Source organism: Anguilla rostrata, chromosome 16 (assembly GCF_018555375.3).
Source record: "Anguilla rostrata isolate EN2019 chromosome 16, ASM1855537v3, whole genome shotgun sequence".
Classification (NCBI taxonomy): Eukaryota; Metazoa; Chordata; class Actinopteri; order Anguilliformes; family Anguillidae; genus Anguilla; species Anguilla rostrata.
The window spans coordinates 27692702-27708709 of NC_057948.1; the positions used below are offsets into that span (position 1 = coordinate 27692702).

Here is a 16008-nt window from a genome sequence, read left to right on the forward strand (position 1 = left end):
GCACAGTTTGATTTGGTCATCCATAGTCCCTGAAATTTGATATGAGGCACTAATTAGAAGTATACATTGTCTATTCTATCAGAAAATGAGCTTCATTTCTATAGGATACATACATTGGTCCCAATTCTCTCACAGATTTGGCATAATGGGCTACCAATCTGGAAGTCAGTGTATCTGATTTTTATCATGAAATGTGATTGTTATATTCAAATATTTAAATATTTTTCTAATGTGCTGTGAATATGACGTCATAATGATCAGAATTTTTTCTTCTAATTATGCTTTTATGTTCCTTTACAAGTGACCTCTTGTGCTTTAGTTGTGTTGAATTAACTGTTTTAAATGGTCTCTAATTTAAAAATATACTGAACAATTGCAGCCTCCAAATCAGCGGCTAAGGAATGTGTTTTGTTGATTCATACTTAAACTGACTGAAAAATGATTATTGTTGTCTGGATATTCCAATACTATTTTCTTACTACAACCTGTGAGTGTGTGGTTTGAGTCATTAGTAATTTGATAAAGTTGAGATAAAAAAAGATGGAATAAACTTAAGTTCATAACTGAGAACAGTTCTGATGCAGTTTGTGTGTATCAAATTTTTGTTGTTGAAATCCTGCTTAGCTTTCATTGAAGTGCGACTGTTAATTTTACCTGCAGCATTATTTGAAAAGTTTTGTTGGAGGCGATTCAACACGAGTGAAAGGGAGGAGTCACGAGGGAGGCTCTTAGAGACAATGTCTTTGTAAAGGGAAGGTGGTGAAAATGGCTTTTGTGTGTGTGGCATGCGCACGCGAGAGAGCGTGTGAGCCTTGGAGAGGGGCTGGGGGGTTGCAAAGGGAGCAAGCTGTCCCTGGCCATTCATTCTCCTCGGCCCCCTGTCTAATTAATGTGAGCCACACTCATATACGTTACTGCACCAGGGGGCCTGTCACTCATTAATCATGTGACCTTCCACGGCGCGGTTAATGACCTTGGAGAAGTAGATCAGCTGGAGAAGGCTGGAGCTGTAGAATTAAATTGTTTCTGGAAGTGGTTACGGTCACCCCCAGACAATTTATACAGCCGACCCGTTCAGGGTCCTCGTTCAGCCTCCTCTCCTAGAGAACCGGGCCCTGTAAGACCTACACTGGACCAGGCAGGAGAATGCCATGGTTGTGTAGATGCCAGAAGATCCAAATAAAGCAGAGATACAACTTCCCACTTTTGGGTTCCACTTTTTAAATCACAGGGTGGTTTCCAACCGACAGACAGAGAGGAGGGGAGTTGATTATTTGTGCAAATGAAGCAGTCAGAACCTCATAGTCTCCCAGATAGCTAACATAATCCCCACATTATTATTGCCCTTTTTTCCTCCTTTTGGGAAGCCATTTAATATTTTTCAATCGGTTTTGTTTTGAAGAAGCCGGAATAATGAGTAACAGCGCTGATAATCCAACCCGTGTTATCTGTGTTAAGTTTATACCAGTATGGTGTCACAGCAGCAGCCTTCATTGGCAATGGTAGCATTAAAACATCTTTTTTCCTCCGTGACATTAAAATGGGGGAGATCTTGTTTATATGGGCCTTTGTTTATTTAACATTTTCCTCAGCAGGGTAGTTTCAGATGGCTTGTGTTTTGTGACAGTCCCTGCAGACATCAAGCAAACACTTCACTGTTTCATCAAACGGAACAATATTCAACTTTCCACACTCAACAACGCATAGGGAGAGTGGAAATACTGTGCACAATAATAGAAATGATTGAAAATGATTGTCATAATTTTTAGAGTCTGTAACAATATGCACACATTTGTCTTACTGATGTGCTGTGCAAATAAGTATAACCCTTCATTGAAATGGCATATTGAAGGATGAAAGCATTTCATTTTTATGCAGCGTAAAAAAATTTGTGGAAATTGTGTCATTAGTGTATTCATTGACATATGAAGGGGTTTTAGAGTGTCTCTCTGTAAGACTGAAACAAAAGTCTGTTGGGCATCAAAATATAAAGACAGAATGAAAAACAGACAAGCATTGTGAATTCAGCTGTGAGTTTATGAATTTGGTTTGGTTTAATCCGGTATCACATTTGCTTCATAATTTTACAGTGTTAAAAAGGGAGTACAGGTAGAGCTTTCTTGGTTTAGGTTGCACTGACTTTGTGATGGTAGACTGTGGTTTTGTGTTCTTCTTTCTGGTGACACTAATTTTATTTATGAACTCATACATAATCTGGGATGTTGTTATACTTAGAAAAAAAAAATGTTGTAGAATTATGGGGAGAGCATCTGTGCTCAAGGTCAAGTTGAGCTGGAACCTATGACCGGTTAATGGCATTTCAGGTTCAATGTCACAATACACATGGTCAAACCTTGTGATACACTGGAGGGCTGTTGTGTTCTTACTCAATTAAAATTAGTTGTGCAGACTCCCTGTAAGATAAATACCTAGCATTTATTTTTTCTTTTTATTCCTATCTTCCATTTCTCTCCATTTCCCGCTCCCTTGTTCTCTTCCTCCTTCCGCCATCTCACTCCCGCTCTCTCAAGTGAAGGCTTGATTAATATTTTCCACTGTTCCGTAACCATGGCAATGAGGTCAGTGCATATGATACTTAATTTAATCTTTCCAGGGCTTTTGTGCACATCTCCTGCGTCCAGACAATAAAAACCCTCTGTTGATGACTCCTACCCCACCCTCCCCCACGCCACCCCCTGTTCCTCACCACTACCCCCTTCCCTCACCAGTCCCCTTCATCTGTTTTCTTTCCTTTTGCCTTTTATATTCATTTTGTTTTTTTCTGTCCCCTTTTCTTCCACCATTCCCTGTTTCCCTTCCTCTCTTTCCCTTTAATTCTCCATCTTATTCATTGTCCCCACATATACCCCTTACCTTTTCCCCTGTGAAGGATTCTTTTTTATTTTTATTTTTCCCTGTCCTGTCCTGGCCAGACGGTTTTTTCTTTTATTATTTTTCCCCCCTCATTCTCCCCTCTCTTCTGGTTTTGTTTCCCCTCTTTATGGGACCTTGCTGTGACAGGAATTAAAGACTCAGCACAGTTAATTCAGTAATAATACTCATTGCCACCTCCCTCTCCCCCAATCTCTCGTCTGCAGTCAATCTCTGGTCTTTACCCCCCCGCCCCCCCCCCCCCCTTCACCTCTCTCTCGGCATTTACATACTCAAATCAGTCTCACACACAATCGTTAAATTGATTTCAAACGACTTCGATGATTCAAGTGGTGAAACAAAAAGCCTGGCGAGGGGGAAATCAGGGAAATCATTGATGTACAAAGTGAGATCCCGACTCGCCGCCTTCTCCGGGCAGGTGTTCTCATTAATTCCTAACAAATTGGGGTCCTCAAAGATCTCTGCAGAGGGGGAAGAAGCCTCTACACTGCGTGCAGTGTGCACGTGGACCAACACACACACACACACACACACACAGGCGTGCTTGCACGCACGTACACACACACATGCGCACACACACACACTGCATGTGATGTGCACATGGACCAACACACACACGCATACACAGGCAGGCATGCACACACATACACACACACATGCACACACACGCACACTGCGTGTAATGTGCACGTGGACCAACACACACACACGCGCATGCATGCATGCACGCATGTACACACACCACGTCTTTCTTTACGGAAACAGTGGGGATTATCCAGAACAAGATGGCGTGCAGATTCACAGAGGAAACGCAAACACAAGGGTGAATAAAATTTAGGGGAAGGGGGAGGGGGGTGGAGAACCCCTTCTGAGGAGAACCTGGGTATCATTGTTATTCCGTCATAGAGTCATGGACAGAACAAAAACTAGTTCAGAGAGAGGCTGTGTTTTAAATGATTTCTATTGAGCCCTTTGTTTCTCTAACAGTTTGATTGAGATGTTTTGCTAAACTGTATCAGGATTACAGAACAGATGTCTCAAGTTATTTCACTTTAGCTATACTTTACCCTTACCCTTATCTTCTGTTTACCTTATAATACACACACACACACAAACACACACAGTTTGTACAGTATGCAGAAGGAAGGTATTCATATTTTTAGGTAATGAAATTGAACAGAGAAGAAAAGTACTTATAATCATAGATCAGACAGAGACAGCATGAAACTGTTTGCTTATCTAAGCAATCTGATTGGCTGAGACAAGTAGTGGACCAATAGAGGGTTAGGTTGGCCGGACTTGTCAGGATAAAGATCTGATCCACCTTCACTTGGAAGGCAAGGAAGGAGCTAGTCAACAAAATGTATGTTTTCTACCTGAAAGAGAAATCAAACAGAAGAAATATCTTCTCTTACAATTCTTTTATATTGAGAGGATAGAGAGGTGCCTTTGCATGTCTTGTATGTGTAAGCACAGCATAGGTACATGGCAGGAGCAGGAAAATAATAATAATAAAAAAAACTGGATCAGATTTGACATATGCACCATAAAATAACCATTAGCAGCTACCTACAATCTGAAGTGACAGTCTATCAATAATGTCACTCTGAAAATAGGACAGGTTTGTTGCTGGCTCTAAATCATTGGGGACCTCATATAGCTGAAATGCAGGCAGGTATAGGAAATGCATTAGTGTGTAACTTTGATGGGGGTGGTGAGAACTGTGGAGAGCAAGGGCATGAGGGTATTTCCAGGAACTTTCTTGTTGTTGCACTGTGCAGAGATGCAGCACAGGGAGACAATTTACATGAAGATGTTTTAACTGGAATTTTAAATGCACATTTCACTTTGTATTGCGACCTTTAATGAGTTTTCCAGATGAAAGTATTTAAAACATTTCAAACAACATCCTTATCCTTCATTTCTCCGATCCTGGTGAATTCTTTCTTAGCCTCTTGGATATATATATATATATATATATATATATATATATATATATATATAATAGCATCTAGTAATGTGCATTTTGTTCGTCTGTCAGATTCATTTGTCCTTTTTATTCCTGTTTGGTTTTGTGTACCTCATTCTTTGAAGCCTTAAAAATAAAGAGAGCATTGGGTGAGTGTTTGTTTACCTCTGCTTCACATTGCCCACTCCTCTCAAGGAGGTGATCATTTTCAGCATAATTACAGGTTCCTATTGGCAACTATTTCTGCTTGTTGCGGTCTAACTCTGAGCTAATGAGCTATTGAATCATTTTTTGCTACAGTTCGTGTCATGTTTACAGTCTTCTGTGTCTGGCCACCAGCTTAACTAACCTGAAAGCACATTCAGGAGGCAGTTGTGATATTGTCTTTTGTTGGGAAATATCGAATGTGCACTGCTGACTCATAGCGTGCAGAACAATTTAAAGTCTCGACCTTCTGTACAAAGGGACACATAGCTTTACACTTGTACCTGAATGTGTAGACAGTTTTATAGTGCTTCTGTTTCTTTCACATGGAGAATAATTGTCTCTTCTGTTGTCTGAAGTCTGTTCTGAATAGCGATGTCTGATTCTGACTTTTTTGAATGCATGCATATTATGTGCCATCCATAAATTAGTCGGTATTTGTTTAGAAGGCTGCATTAGCTAGCCCAGACATTCTTCCCTGTGGGAAATTAGCATAAAATCAGTCGGCAGTGCTCGTGAATGGTGCTGGGGGGGTGGGGGGGGAAACAAAGGAGCCCATTCAAGAGCAGAAAGGACAGTCGCTGCCAAACCTTAGAGACGTGCGCGCACGTGCCTTTTCTGCAGACATGTAAAACAAGCAGCGCCCGCCCGCCTGCTCGCGGGACGCCCCGTTTCCCCCGCGCGGGCTCGCTCTCCGCCCCGGCACGCGCTGGCGTAACAGGCGGCCGCGGCGACAACAAGTGTCTCCGCATTACCACGCTTGCCAGCCCCGGCGCTTGGCAGCCTGCCCTGCTCGCCCGCCCCGCCTGCAGATAAAGAGTCATTTATGCCAGGGGACCGTTCTCCGAGGGGGATTGGGGGTTTGATTTACATGCCGCCGCCTAAGTCCCCACCCCTCGGATGTAAAACAGCGGAGGGGCAATTAGGGCCTGTTTGTGCTTTTGTTTAGCAGCGGGGCAGACGGGGCAGGCCGCTCGCAGACTGCAGCCCGAGGAGGGGCTCTGTGTGGGAATTTCATATCCGCGCACGCGTCCCCTCCTCCTCCGCCTCCGCCTCCGCCTCCTCCCCTCTTCGCCTGTCACTCAGGCAGCTTCCTTAAGCGAACACACGGACCCCCGTCGCTTGGCGGGCTGTTGGCACACGCCTGGCACAGTTGAGGATGCCCCTGTGGAGCTGTGCGTTTACCCCTGATGGCACATCGGGGACAGAAGCTATTCATCTTCCTCCGCCCTCTTCCGCTTGCCAGAGCACCGAACAGCTTTGCTTTCCCTTTTGTTGGCATTCATGTTTAATTCCACCATTCAGTTTGATGTCCATTTTCAAGTGGTGCTAAGTAATTTCACACGGAGTACCTCTGTGTTTACTCCAGGAAACGACCGTAGACAACTTTAAAGAGTGGTTCCAAAAGACGGAGAAATAAGGTGAAGTGTGTGTTTGAGATAAGAATCGATGGCTCAAACCGTTTTGTTGTACAACGTTCACAGTGAAATACATTTTTGCCCACTTAAATTATTTGCAATTTCCTGTACATTTGTGAAATGGATGTCCTCACAAAAATTATTTCAGCCGAATTAAATGGGAGGTACAGTACATGGAGGAGGAGCACACTTGTATCAACGCACCTGATTCTCTCTTACTCGACCCAGTATTTCACAGAACTTGATCTGCTGAGTTCCGCAGCGGGGATGCAGTTCTGTAGCATTTACGTTGGATTTTACGCATCTAGCAGATGCTGTAATTCGAGCGCCTCGCACAGCTTGCGTTCTTTTTGCATAAAAATCCATTCATACATCTGGATATTTACTGAAGCAGTGCAGGTTAAGTACCTTGCTCAAGGATACTGCAGCATTGGCCCGTCTGAGAATCAAGCCCACAACCTTGGAGTTCCCTGAGCAGTTCCCTGCACTGTGCTGCTCTGCCGTCTGTCGCTGAACAAAGCAGAACTTAAACAGTATGGGGCACCAGCAAACAGATTAAGCTTTGCATGTCTGTTTGAAAAGCACACGCTATGATTATAGGCTGAGGTGTGTCTGCTGGAAGAGTCCCCATTCTCATCTTTCTTCTCAGTCTCATGTTCCATGGTGATTGTTCAAATAAGTAAGAATAGAAAGGAAAAAAAAAAAACGGCTTGTCGTTTTCTCCACCCGCAGAAACAAGCCATCTCACACTTTGAGGTGTGTTTCAAGTGACAAGGACAACAGCAGCACAGAGCCGGGAGAGAGAATGAGTGTTTGCTAGGCCGTGGTGGCGATTGAATCTCACATCCCGGCCTGCATGCGAGCGCCATTGTGCCGTTGTACGGAGCGTGTGTTCTCAGTCATCAGCGGAGCATGACTGGGCTTGTAACCCCGCGATGGCCGACGCCGCGGCGCGGCGGGTCAATGCTCGACAGACGGGGCGTGCCACCTCACAGCAATCAGCATCGCAGACAGGTGGTGCTTTTTGCCTCGTGGCAGTGGAGCAAATGTGACAGTTTCACTACGAGCCAGCTACACCCCCCCCCCACCCCCCCGGAATGATTGCTTGTGCCCTCCCTCCGGCGCGCGCCTTTGGGCAGCGCGGTGAAGGGCAAGAGGTGGCGTCGGACGTTAGGAGGGACATGTTAGGGACCCTGGGTGATTTGGTATAGAAAAACACTTACCGCTAATGCAAATAGCGGCGCGGCGTAAATCAGGGACCGCGCAAAAGCCGGGAGAATATCTTGTAATAGTTATTGCGAAATGAAGTGGCGTCGGGATCAATATCGCGCTATATCTCACTCTGCCTTAATCGCGGGCGCATTGCGCGGGGCCAAGGGAGACGGGACTGCGGTCCCCGCATTCCTCCAGATGGGCGATAAATCTGCCTGAGTAACTGCCACTCTTCACATTATTAATCCGCATAAGTAATTAGCAGCCCCAGAAATATTGTTTCCTTCGCTCTTACACTCTGAAGCAAACGGAAGAAGAAGAGAGAAAAAAAAAAATATATATATATATATCCAGAGTAGAAGGAGAGGAGAAACTAATGGCTAGAAAAAGGCCACTTCACCTCCCACTGTAAAAGTAATGGAGTGTTAAGTGTTAAGAGAACTGCTTCATTTTGATATTTGGTGCTAAACTTTTTCAGACACGCCACTGGGTTCAGGACACACTTTTACATCGTGTGCCTGTCTGACAGTCTATTCTGATGTCAGTTTTTCAACATAATTTCCTTCCGTTTCATTTATTTACCTATTTATTTTGTTGGAAATGTTGGCTCTTAGAAATGTTTTAATTGAATTTTATTAAAAAATAATATATGTAGTGTTGCAAATTAAAACATATCAGATCAAGCTTGTGGAAAATGCATACTGTGAGAACTCATCAGTGCTTGTCATGAGTTACAGCTAACATCCACATATTCTTTTTTTTTAGAATATGTAGAAAAATTTTATTTGTCACTCGTAATTCTGCTATTGAGCTTAACTTTACACTGTACTAGCTGTTGCTAGACTAAATAATGTCTCTATTTTACTCGTATTCAGACTGAGCATGGGTAGTCCTTTCTTGCTATTTGCCTTCGGTCTCACAAACTGCTCATGAAAGATTCTGTTTGTGCATACAAGTGGGTGGGCAGCACATGGGCCAAGAACACGCTGTTTATCATTTTCATTTTATTAACAGAATCCTTTAGCCGAAGCCTATTAGGCCTTCGGTCTAATATTATTGGCCAGTCTGTAGACTGTTTTCAGAAGAATGTGAACTGGAATGTTAATAGCTTGATGTTTCTATTGTAACAGTTTTTTTTTATTTTTTGGAGCGTTTTCTTTGAGGACTGCGATAGAAATTGCTAGGTAGGAATTTAATTTTATATTTGATTTATAGTCGCAGATTCTAATGTGCTTCCTCTTTGTCTGTCAGGTCTGAGAAGACTCCAGTGACTCCACAACGTCCACGGGTGAGTGGAGATTCGTCATCCGAGTTCAGACTGCCTTTTTCACAAGAGCTGCATCCCAAGCCGAAAATGGCACCGTTCAATCCTGTTGAGTTGAGAATTAAAGTTTTTTTAAAGGTTTTAACCTTAAAACATATAGGCGTGATCTTATCTTGCAAAATAGGCCTGAGTTGCTCTTTCACAAACATCAGTTCAGACCAGGTACAGTGCAGTTAATCTCCATCATTAGGATGGGTTAATATTGGATGTGAGATTGCATCCATGATCATAAAGATTAGGGGATCTAAATAGCTCCTGCTCAAAAATGATTTCCCTTGAACAGATATGTAGCTTACTGGTGCAGCACTCTCCTTGAGTCCAAGGTAAGCCAGTGGAATATCAGAAGCTGGTGCCTCCCAAAATAAATGCTTTTTATTTTGCTCCATCCCATAATTTTTTGTCCCATCCAGTGATGAGAAAATATCACATCCTATCATTCATTGAGTATGTGAATTTTGATGCAGCCTATAGTTTGCATTTCCCTATGCAACATATAAAATTATTTGGTTTATTATTTTGTTACTCATTACACTTAGTGAAAGTTTGGTAGCTGTGTCTCAGGTGCATCTGGAGGATATTTAGCATTCCCAATTGCAGTCAGACGCTGTTTTCTTTCACCCTCTTCTTGCGGTAGCTCGTAAAAATAAATTCATTTTTTCGCCGACGTTAAACCCTTGCCATATGCCACACTACAGCAAAGCGCCATTTTCTTTTTCAGCAGAATTTAAGCAGAAAAGTAAACTCAACTGAACACCGTAAACAAATCAGATATGACTTCCATTCAGGAATGGGTAGTAATATTACCATAATTTTGAAGGTATATACAATGAAAACCAAAATGAATGCTAACTGTGCCCATATGTCCAAGAAATGATTTGTGTGCATCTTGTTCTGAGCTGTTCTGAGGTATAGCACACAATGGAGTTGTGGGTATATCAGTTGTAACTGAATTAATAACAATCAAATGAATGCATAAATAAATAAAGGTGAAGGCTAATGTTTACTGCCAGGTCATTTAAATTTTTACATTTTTTTTTTGTTTCTGTGGAATTGAATGGTAGCCAAGCAGTCACTGGTCACGATCATTTATGTCAAAATGTTTCAAATTACAGCAGATGACAAAAGTGAGTTTTTAAAAAGTGGCATATGTGGCAGTGGATCGTGATCGGGCGGGTGTCAGGCCTGTTTTCATCCCTGACGTTGGGTCCGATTGGGTAAGGGCCCTCTGCCAACCCAGAACTTTACAAATGGTAACATAGCAACACTTCTGCCGGCTGATCTCAACGTTGCACAGCAAGCTTCCAGTTTTTGAACAGTACTGTTATGCTCAGCTAGAAAATTAAATTAGCCATATTTGACATCACAGGAGCAATAAACATAACTTAATATTTAAAAGAAGCGACAATGGCGCTAAAGCTAGGCGGCTGGCCTGTTCTGATGATTGCAAACATTAAAATATATATTATTCCTCCATTTAACAAACATATTTTACGCAAACACACACTGAAAGAAAGCGGATGTTGCTCCTGTGCTCTTTTGTTGCAGAGGTACAAACAACTTAACGTCACATTTAACGGAAGGAAATAGTAAATTTAATAAATTTGCACGAAAGCTCAAATACAAAAGTTTTGTTTTGCTAGATAACAGTACACACAAACACACAAAACAAAAAACTAGAAACTCTGCTTTGTGCCATTGTTGTTGATCATTGCTAACAGCTAGCGGAAGTGTTGGTCCCCCCCTTCTGTGATCACAGGCACCTTCTCTAGCAGCTTTCCAGCTGGAAAGACTGCACTATTTTGTATTGTTGCATTGCGCTGTATTGTGCTGTTGGCTTGTTATTTCAGCAATCAGTCTCTGTCAGATTTGGGCTTAAAACGTGGCTGGAACCTGTTGGGCTGGTTCGGGTCGGCCCATAAAGATTTCGGTTCACTCTGGCCTCATTTCGAGCCAGATACAGACCTGTACCCCTCGGCCAGGGGTGTGTGTTGCTAAGGGCTCAAACATTCTTTTTTTGGATAGTTTTTTCTTACACATGGTATGTGGACAGGAAATGTTCAACAATGACAGTAAACATGAATAAATTAACAACATGCTTGTTAAACGTTTTTTATTTCATTTTTGCACTCTGGTCATGTTGCAGCAGTCGTCTATTAGTCAAATCAAGGGCTGCTAAATCCTCCACATTAATGCTCTCTCACCGTGTGTTAATGCCCTCTCATTGAAAATTAAGATTTCAGACCTTGGCCTCTTTCCATTCTAAAACTAAATGTCTCTAAAGAACCCTCTGAAAATAATATAAACATATAATAATCCAGAAACATTAATTGAACTTTGTCTCAAGACATTAAATCATGAAAAGCATCAGCTTCTCTAATAGTTTATTCCGATACCCCAGTGTTTTTTTCCCCTTAATGCAAGCAAGTAATTATCATATAAATCTGAGGCTTTCTTTTATGTGAAGTTCAAGATGCTTTAAAGTAACAAACAGATGTTGGAGCAATCTCTCCTAATTAGTTATCTGCAGTGTGTGGTTTGCTAATCAACACCCATGAAGTGGGTTTTTATTTTTATTTATTCCTTAATCCACTCAAGTGCAGTTTATGGCTTTAAAGTGGCAGACTTGTAAATGAACAAGCCTGATCCCTTCTAAACAGGAGCAGATCTAGGGAGTGGGTGGCTGGAGTGTTTTGGGGGGCGGGGGGGTTTGGCACAGGGAGCTGTGTCCATATGGGGGGCTTTTGTGGGACCGTAAGAGGGACAGAAGCATCCTTTGCTGAGGCCTTTCATTTCCAGCCTGTTTCCTGCCTGTTTTCTGGGCCTTTGATTCAGACGCCTGATGCCTCTGGTCGGGGCTCTTTGCTTCAGAGGCCTGCGAGCGCTGGTGTCCAGCAGATGGGTGGCTGCGGGTCTCGGGAGCAGGCGAGACAGAGAGCGGCTCTCCTCCTCCTCCCTCATTGGCCTAGCCTTGAACTTGGCGGGAGGCAGAGGTCAGAGGTCAGGGTCAGACGGCGGTCAGGCCGTGCCTGGCTGTGGAGATTAGGCCCGGGGGGGTGGGGGGGGGTCAGTTTCACTTTAGGGGTCAGCCGCACACGTCTGTCCAGGGGCGGTGCCTCAGGTGACACTATTAACAAGGCTAGACGTCCCATGTAAACGTGTCAGCATGCCGGCGGCGATGACCTTTGCCCTCTCGTGTATGCAGTGCTCTGTGACCAATGTCTAACCCTAATCCCCTCCTCAACGACTTGACAATAGATCTGGGTATTGATCAGTGCAGCACGTCCCCGTGACTGCGTAGGGGTGTCCAGGGGATGGTCTGTAAGACCATGTTCCCCCTCTGTTCATTTCTGCAAAGGCTTCGGTACTCTCACGGGAAGGGCACCAAATAGAAAACAAAAGTTTCATGACAAATCAGCATATATATTTAGGTTTATATTTGTTAAATACTGTTTTTTTGCTGAGAAATGATCTAATTCAGTATGACCACTGAATGTAATCTGCAAAATCTTTGCCATAAGAAAGAAAAAAGAGGAAAAAGGAAAAAAGTATTAAAAAATGAAAAATCCTTTGCACAACTCTTTTGATGAGATATGTTGAAGGATCTTGGATGACTAACAAAGGTTTTTTTTAAGTGTTTCATACACTGAAAAAAACAGCAAAAGTTGTTGATGTGAGTGTGTTCTAACAGTTTGACGTGGGTTTTGAATTGTAGTCTCAGGCTTGACTCTTCCTTTGGGGAAGCACCTACATAAAACACTTCCATTGCCACTTGTGACCCCTGCGACATCAAGTGTGTAGGTCAGTTCTCAGCAAAAGAGAACTGAAAGAGAACTACCTGACCTGACCTGTGGCTATTGCTCAATCTGGACATTAGTCTCACTGTGTTCACCTTTTAAACTACCATGAGAACTCTGCTATATTAAAATGACATTAACTACAGTGAAAATTCAACATTTCTAATTATATTTGACTTAGTCGGGAAAACATTTTTTTCCCTAATTTGCTAAAATAACATGTTTTCTAAATCACCCCTATTCATTTTCTTACCCTTAGGACAGCGCTAATTGTGTAAAGCAGTGCTTATGTTTCAGAGCTGATGTAACCTACGCCCTCTCAAACAAACCCAGTCACCAGCAGAATCTATCAAAAGGAGGACCTATATGATGTCATCGAGCAAAAACAGCCCCGCCCCTTCCACCTCCCCCTCCTCCTTCTCCTTCCTCTTTCTGCCCAGGTTGCTGGGCTACATGTGCACAACAAGGCTTGTGCCGAAAAGGTCTGCCCCAACCGACACTACCCCGACATCTGGACAAAGGAAAGAGTGGGGTTTTTTTATTTTTTATTTTTGGTCAGGGGGTTGTGCAGTGGCAGGGGGTTCCCCATTCCTCCAAAAAAAAAAGAGGAAAAAGTCCACACCCCCCCTCTCTCACATTTGCCGACATAGCCAGTGGCAGAAAAAACATCTGGTGCAGCTGTTTGGGAGATCGCGGCCCCCGATAATCCCGCCCCTTCCTCATTAAGAGGGGCTGAGTAAACACAGGCCTTCGCCAGCCGCTCCGGCGCATTTCCACGCCGAGGCATCGGCGGGCCGGGGCGCGGGGCGCGGGGCTCACGGATCAAAGCCGCCAGCGGACCCCGAAACGGGGGGACAGGTCCGGGCCGTTACCCCTCTCGCTGGGAGCCTGGGAGAGGCCCGGGGGCACAGGCCCGCCGCCTGCTTTCTGACCACTTCTAGGAGGACGGGGGGGGGGGAGAGGCGCACAGCCTTTTTCAATTAGACCAGTGAGTGAGAACAATCTGTACTGCCCAATGAAAAGAGCTGCAGGGAACCTGGCAGCCGCAGACCCGAGTGCGAAAAGTGCCCGCGATGAATCACAAAGCCATATTTTTAATTCAGAGAAATGCGCTGGAGTCTCAGTTCTTTTTTCGAGAAAAAAAAGAAAAAAGGTCTGAGGGTTTTCAGTAAAGGAGGCCTACATAGATAGCTGGAGATTATATAAAATGTCCCCTCTGCCAAATCCTTAGAAAGGAAAGAAAAGGTTAGACAAGCCAGTGTTTGTAATACTTAAGTGAGATGCTGAGGTGACGTTTATTTTCTAATTCCTTGCGCTTCCTAGCGATCGGCTTTGAGAGTTGGCGGTTTGTTCGCGTTCGTTTCGCCGAGGCGCTTAACAAAAAGCCTCAACAACAGCAATAAAAATAACTAAATCATAGCCTCAGCAGCGGAATGCTTAGCATATCTGATCAATGACAAAATTGATTTAAAAAAATGTTCGTTTTGTTGGGTGCCAAACAAAAAGTAGCATTCGTTTTTAGATGCTCGGAATGTGGAGGATGAGGCCCTTAGGGGTGTGATCTCTCCTCTGCGCTGTACCAGTGGCTGGGTGAGGATGTCAGGTCAGCCCGTGGAGAAGGAGGTGAGGGGTGGGCGGAGGGGGGTCTGTGTGGGTGGGGTCGAGGGTGCGTTCGTGAGCGTTGACGGGGTTCTCCAGCCGTCGGCCTGCGGTAAATGCGGAGCCTTGCGGACGAAAGAGCTCTCTCTCCGATCGCCACGGCGACGACGGGCTCCTCTGTAATCAGACGGGCCGGCGGTCCGTAATGCGCCATCATCAGCCTCCCATCAGCCCCTCTATTAGGCGCTGGTCCGCCGGTCAGAGCTGTGCTTCTCAGGCCATGAATACTGATGAGCCCGCCAGGAGGGCAGGAGGTCGGGCACGCTAGCGCCCGCGCGCCAGGGCCGGCTGATCCATCACGCACCCGATGCTGAGGCTGCGCGCGCTCGCGTGTGTGTGTGTGTGTGTGTGACTGTCCGAGGGTAAATCCGAACAAAAATGTTAAATATCAAAATGAAAACTATTGATTAATCTGACACGATTGTGAGAGTGTATTTAACTATGTACTGCAATGTTTAGTTTTTATTTTTTTGACAAATTTATTAAATATTATATATACAGACTCTGCTTTAGAAAAAATAAATAATCGGTGAAAATGTTATTTTTTATTTATTTAATGTGACTGCTCAATGTAAACATTTGAGTTCCAGATATTGAATATACATGCTGTAGGTGGTAAAACAAATGTATTAGCATACAAAATGAAAATCAGCCAGTATAACAAAACTTGTCACAACCAATTGTTCGTGGTTACAATGATGATGGCAGTCAATAGGTAATCTGTTGAACATTTTATACACAAAATGCATATTGTTTAAGTTAATGTGTATACTGAATATAGATATATACTGAATGATGTGAAGAAAACGGTCATATATACATATCTGTTTTGTATCAATAAGGCACTTCCCATCCTTGGGGCAATATTCAATTGAAATTCTGACTTAAAGGCAAGATGCTATTCATGTAACTACATTTATTTTTCTCTGCAGAAAATTTATAAAATGGGTTTAGAGGACCTCGTTGTATCTGGATGACCTCTTTGAAGTGCATTAAAGTAGTAAATTTAAATATTTCAGAGAATAACAAAGATAAGCTGTCATACATCATAAGTCATATGGTGTAATTCTAAAACACAGTAATGGTTTTTTGACTCTGAAGTTTAGAATGAATCCCAGTCTATGAGAGGACAGCATATTTTACTGAAAATAAAATGTTTTTAAGCTCCCAACAGGAAGTTACAGATGAAGATAGCTGTAACCAAAAAATTGAGAGTTATCTTATGAAAATCAAGCAGTATATAATATTGATGTTTATCCCATTTTGTTTATGAGTAATGCATGGAAAATGCATTATCTGTAATTGACCCATATAAATTTAATTAAATTAGGGTCTTTTTTTAAAGCAGAGATGTTTCATTGAGTGATTGAGATGGACTGTAAAGGTGGAGACAAATAAGCATGCACATCTGCTGGCCTACAGGAAACAGCAAGTGGTGTACTTCAGAGCATTCTTGACTTCTGGGTCTCCAAAGACAAGTGAACCAGCGGGCTTGAAACTCAGCTGGGCATGCTGCACAGCCATTGTCCACTTAAG

General features: G+C 43.3%; 1 protein-coding gene across 2 annotated transcripts in view; it reads left to right on the plus strand.

Annotated features, from left to right (window-relative positions):
- Nucleotides 1-16008, plus strand: part of zfhx3b (zinc finger homeobox 3b) — a 394727-nt gene that overhangs the window by 166806 nt on the left and 211913 nt on the right. For both annotated transcript variants that reach the window (XM_064312994.1, XM_064312990.1), the window contains one exon: nt 8947-8983. The gene's annotated coding sequence lies outside the window, so the exon portion shown is untranslated. The remainder of the gene's footprint in view (nt 1-8946; nt 8984-16008) is intronic.